This window comes from Sceloporus undulatus, unplaced genomic scaffold (genome assembly GCF_019175285.1).
Source record: "Sceloporus undulatus isolate JIND9_A2432 ecotype Alabama unplaced genomic scaffold, SceUnd_v1.1 scaffold_15, whole genome shotgun sequence".
Taxonomy (NCBI): Eukaryota; Metazoa; Chordata; class Lepidosauria; order Squamata; family Phrynosomatidae; genus Sceloporus; species Sceloporus undulatus.
In genome coordinates this window covers 3,688,270-3,694,269 of record NW_024802937.1, presented here as the reverse complement: position 1 = coordinate 3,694,269, position 6,000 = coordinate 3,688,270, and positions in this window count along the sequence as shown.

Genomic DNA, 6,000 nt, shown 5'->3' with positions numbered 1-6,000 from the left:
CATTTAGGCCACCTCAGGGTATCTAATTTGGCCCTCAGTGTCGTTTCTGAGGGACATCAACATGTATAATCCAGTCTGGAGCCAGTGTGGTATAGTGGTTTGAGTGCTGTAGAGCTGGAGAAAACAGGGTTCAAATCCTCACTTGACCATGGATTTGACCAGAATGACCTTGTGCAAGCCACACTCTATCAGCTTTAGAAGCTGGCAAAGGCAAACCCCCCTCCGAACAAATCTTGCCAAGAAATTCTGTGGCAGGTTCACCTTAGGGCTGCCATAAGCTGGAAATGACTTGAAGCCACACAACAGCAGCAAACCATCCAGTCCTCCAGACGAAATTCTTCTAGAACATGGCCACATAGCCCCAAAACCCCTCTCTTCCCTTGTCTCTTAATTATTTCTGTTTGTACTAAGAAGAAACAAAGGTGTATATGCAACATTAAGAGGCAAAAACTCTCCACCCTGACCTGATGTGCTTTTGCATAATGCACAATGCTTTGCACACCTGAGCAATGTAGCTGCTCTGATTTTGTCTAGTTCTTTAATTAATCCATAATTAAATTGTTTAGCAACAATATAAATAGACAGTGGCTAGATTTTTAATTACAAAGAAGACTTTTTCTATTTTAAAAACTTAAAATATGACAATATTAAGAAGCTGATAGTACAGATGTAGAAATATGATCCAAATGATTGTAAATATGAAGATATGCAACCCAACTGAATAGCAAGCAAAGACATGAGTCCTAATGAGGAACCCAAAAATGCCCCGCTAGATTTGCAAAGGAAGGACAGAATAACTGGAAATTCATAATGAAATATTTTAGCCCATAGTTTTGAGAGGTATCAGTGGGAGAGTTAACCACTTGGTTTTAAATAATCTTTTTCACTGAAATTAATCAGTCATAAAAATGCAAAACTTTGGCTGGTTCATGACTTTAATTCTCTTCAGGTTGTCAGAATCAGTGGTTTCCAATTCTATAAACAGAAAGGCTTGTATTGGGGGGGGGGGATGAGCTAATCAAACCATGCTCCTACACTGATCTACAAGATCTTATGTGAAGGATGGGAAACCTTTGACCCTTCAGATGTTTTGGACTTCAGCTGCCATAATCCCTCTTATAGTGACCATGAAGAATTCTGGGAGCTGCAGTCCAATAATCCACAGTGTCAAAGGTTCTCCTCTGAGTTAAATAATATATACTGGTATCTAAATATCTATATCTGTGTCTCCAAGAAAAGCCACGCACCATTTTTAAAAATCTGGCTGACCTAACCTGACCTCTTGTTCTTTGCGCTACTTCTGAAATTGCTGCACCATGTTCAGCCTGGAAACAAAAAATCCAATCATAGAAAAACTTTGCTTCAAGGTTATTTTTTTTAAAAGCTAAGTTCTTATTTTAAAAATAGAAGCACCAGTTCCTCTGTATGTGTGACATCAGTTCAAGTATGTTGATGCAGTTTCCAAAGCAATACGAAATGCCTCAGGTCACGTTTCAGTTAGGTCAGCCAAATCCATGATCAAGTGGTATAAAAAGGGGGAAATTATGTCCTGGGTTCTGGAATTAGATCTCTGTTCACATTCTTATTTATGAAAATACTTTTTTCCTTGGAACTATATTTAAGGTTTTACTTTGCTTTGTCTAACATGCTTTGCTTTGCCTTTTTATACACAACTGCTTTATGCGATGAACAAGGCCGTCTTTAGATCATCTTGGTGGTTACAATCTGACAGGCAGTGGCTTTGGATAAAGATTTGCTACCTCAGCTAAAGCAAGGATAGGTAATGTTGGACTGCAATTCTCATCCACCTTACTCAACAGAGCTAATGGTGAGGAATGCTGGGAGCTGCAGCCCAACAACATACGAAATAATAAATGTTTGCATTTTTAGATTATTTTAGAAGGAAACCAGACCAGTGGGTCTATTTATCTAAACCTTATTTATCCAAGGACCACTCTGAAACAAGAGTACAGTATAAGCAACTGCTCCAGGCTGGACAGAGCACCACCTATGTGGGAGTACATGCCTTCAAGTCATCTGCTGACTCATGGAGACCCCATGAATTTCAAAAGGTTTTCTTAGAGGAGGAATACCCTTGTGGTTTTGCCAGATCCTTCCTCAAGTTAAATAATAATGCTACAATTAAGCCTTTCATCACATGCATCTAAAAAGCTCCCACACATAAAAATGTTCTTTATGTTGAGAATTACTTAATGGCAGTTCTGGCTGTGCCTGCTGTCTGCAGTCTCTGCAGCCTGTAGTGTTTCTGTAAATCTCACTACCAGTGAGCAAAATATATAATCAAAATCCTAATATCCACAATAATAATATGTTATTATTGTAAGCCTGAGGGCAGGGAACCGTCTAACTAAAAAGGTTGTATGTACAGCGCTGTGTAAATTTACAGCACTTCATAAATAAAGGTTAATAATAATAATAATAATAATAATAAGATTAGCCACTCTGTTCTGGGTATTGTTCTATATTTATTTTCCTTGTTAATGTTCCAATGTTAGTTAATAACATATTCTTTGAAAAATCATAATCTAACACACACAGCATGTATAATAGAGGATTCCCCCATCTTGTTTTACAACTGCCCTGCAACCGCCCTGAAGTCCTTGATTTTGGTGAAGGGTCTGGAAGCCATGCCCTACGAGGAACGACTTAGGGAGCTGGGGATGTTTAGCCTGGAGAAAAGAAGGTTAAGAGGTGATATGATAGCCCTGTGTAAATATTTGAAGCGATGTCATATTGAGCAGGGAGCAAGCTTGTTTTCTGCTGCTCCAGAGACTAGGACCTGGAACAATGGATGCAAACTACAGGAAAAGAGATTCCACCTTAGGAGGAAATTCCTGACAGTAAGGGCTGTCTGACAGTGGAACACACTCCCTCGGAGTGTACTGGAATCTCCCTCCTTGGAGGTCTTTAAACAGAGGCTGGATGGCCATCTGTTGGGGATGCTTTGATTTGGATTTCCTGCATGGCAGGGGGTTGGACTGGACGGCCCTTGCGGTCTCTTCCAACTCTATGATTCTATGATTCTGTGATTCTATGATTGTTGTTCTTGTGTGCCTTCAAGACATTTCCAGCTTATGGTGACCCTAACGCGAACCTGTCATGGGGTTTTCTTGGCAAGTTTCTTCTGAGAGTGTTTGCCATTGCCATCCTCTGAGGCTGAGAGAGTATGGGTTTCCATGGCCAAGCTGGGATTCAAACGCTGGTCCCCCAGTGTCTTACTCCAACGCTCAAACCACTACACTATATAATAATAATAAGGTAAAATCATTCTCCTTACCACAGCTTTTTTTTTAAAAGGAGCACGAGAGTGGAGCTATGAAACTGCAGATGTATTAGCACAATATTTCCCCTGGGTAGCTGGTGAGGGGGGGAAAGCACTATTAAATTTAGAATTATTAAGCAGAACCAGCATGACTTCTTCAAAGCAAAATTATAGTTATACTGATTTTAGTAATAGTTTTTAAAAATGCTCATTTCCTTTAAGCATCCTGTTTACCTCACTTTCCAGCTGAGAGGTTTAGAGACCAATATAAAAACAAAACAAAACACAACAACACAATCCCTGCTCTCAGGCTCAGAAATGAAAAGACTTCACACAAAATTAAGAAGGAATGGAGAAGGAAGAGGAAAACAAGCAGATTCAGTATCAGTTTTTAAAACGCTATCATCGTTAGCTGTAACAGGAACAGCAACAACAAACCTTTCCAGTCCAAGATCAAATTGGCTAACAAAAGGTAAAATAGATGTGGTTTTAAAAAAATCATATCGTACAAAAGTTTAAAAACATAAACTATTAATAGAAGTAAAAGCAGTTCAAAGCACAGCCACTAAAAAGAAAAACAAGTATAAACAGCGTAGCACATTATGAAAAGCACTTCTGCTCTGAACAATCACCCCTCAAAGGTTTGCCAGCACAAAAAAGTCTTTATTTGCCTATGGAAGGATAGGAAGGAGAGCACCAGTTTAACCTCTCTAGGAAGAATTCCTGAGCCTGGGAACAGCCACTGAGAAGGCCCTCTTCTGTGTTTCCTCCAGATCGGCCTATGAAGGTGGTGGGACAGAAAGAAGATCTCAACACATGGGGAATTCATATGGGAGAATCTAGCATCTATCCTAGCTGGGATAAAAATTATTACAAGACAAGAAAAACCAGAAAGAAGTGATCTATTAGCAGGGCTGATGATATGGCCCAGCTCCCTATCTCTCTGCATTACAGCCTGATGAAGTGACTGCTTCTATGAGACAACTGAATGAGCCTTTTAGGAATCAGAGTTTCAACAAGCAAGTAGAAGAAGATAATCTTTCAGGCATTAGATTTAATCATATTGATTAGTCCTGACTAAAGTGGACCCACTGAATCCATTGCTGGATGGTGAGTCACCAGAGAAGTAAATCCCATTACTTCACTGGGCCTGCTGCAATTGGAACTAGAGCTAGGATTTAAGCCTTAATATGTATATTTGAATTGCTAAAAACATTTGCTAAGTCCCTTACTAAAGGATCTTGAAAAAACATAGTGGACAAGTGGTAAGTGGGCAAATACTTTTATAAATTGGTAACTGGTAAAAGAAGAACGGAAAAAAAAATAAGAATAAGGATAGTTTTGACAGTCATGGAGTGTGTATGTGCATTTGAAATTACAGTCGCCCCTTCTTTCTCATGGACTTGAGGTCAGTGATCTTGATTATTCGCAGAGGGGTGATGTCCGTTATTTTCAATGGGGCATGCCCCCACAGCGCATGCCCAACATGCACTTGCAGGCACATGCCCCATTCAAGCCTATGAGGCTTGAATATAGGTGAGTCTCTGTTTTCACCGAGGGGGGGGTCTAGAACAGATCCCCCACGAAAACGGAGGGCTGACTGTATTTATTTAAGACTCATAAATATTCTAATGTTTTGAATAAGCCAAGTTTGGAGACAACATCAAATTATTGGGAATGGGGAATAATTGGAATAGTGTCCTTTCAAACAGATTGCTTGAAGAGCACTAAAGGGATTTATCAGAACTGACCAAATTGATTATTAAACTTAATAAAGTAATGTACAAAAGAACACACAATTTCATCCTTAAACAGGATGAAATCCTATATAACATTTGAAATTGACCCAGCAGACATGTTGAATTAACGAATAATTTATTACGGCACATGGCCAGCACAAAATAATAAAATGTTTACAGAAATTACAACAGGTTGAATTAGAATGCATACATTGTTACTGAAGGAAAAGGAAAATATTAACTATTATATTAACTATTTGTATAATCAGACCTGTCGAACTGCACTGTATACAATCCTAACTCTTAAATACAGACAGTGCAATCCTGTGTATATTTACATGAAACTAAGTCCTGCTGTGTTCCCAGTTAAGAGTGCAGCCTAAATCTTTTTTTAAAAATATTGATCGGGAGTTGTACCTCATCCTGGGTAAAATCTTGAGAGAGAAAAAAATCAGTGTTTCTAGCAAGCAAGGAAGTATATTTTTAGATACATTTGTCAGAGCCCAAATGACATCTGTTTAGAACTTGTATGCAAGTCAGGAATGCAGCAAGTAAGCCCTGTGAGAATGCTGCTCAAGCCAGAAGTTCTGATATCACATTCAATGGATGAGTGCAATTAATCACTGAGTTATCACCTCAAATACACCGCAAGATTATATTGGCAGACCACAATTCTCACACTATGCAATCATTTTGTGCAAAGAAATAAAAACATCTACAAACTCACACTGACATTTTGTGTATTTTTGCACTGTCATTAACTCTAGTAGCTTTTTGTGTTACTGAATATAATAGTCTACTCTGGCAAATTCTGTTTTCTATGAAGGGTTTAAGTAAATCCTTTGGACTTAACAGAATGTTGTGCTGAAAAGGCTGCTCCATGAAATGCGGCATTCAAATTACAATTTTTCTGAATCTCATCGCAGAGGGTATTTTATCTTTTTCTGTCAGAGGAAGCACCAAATAGACTAACAAAGA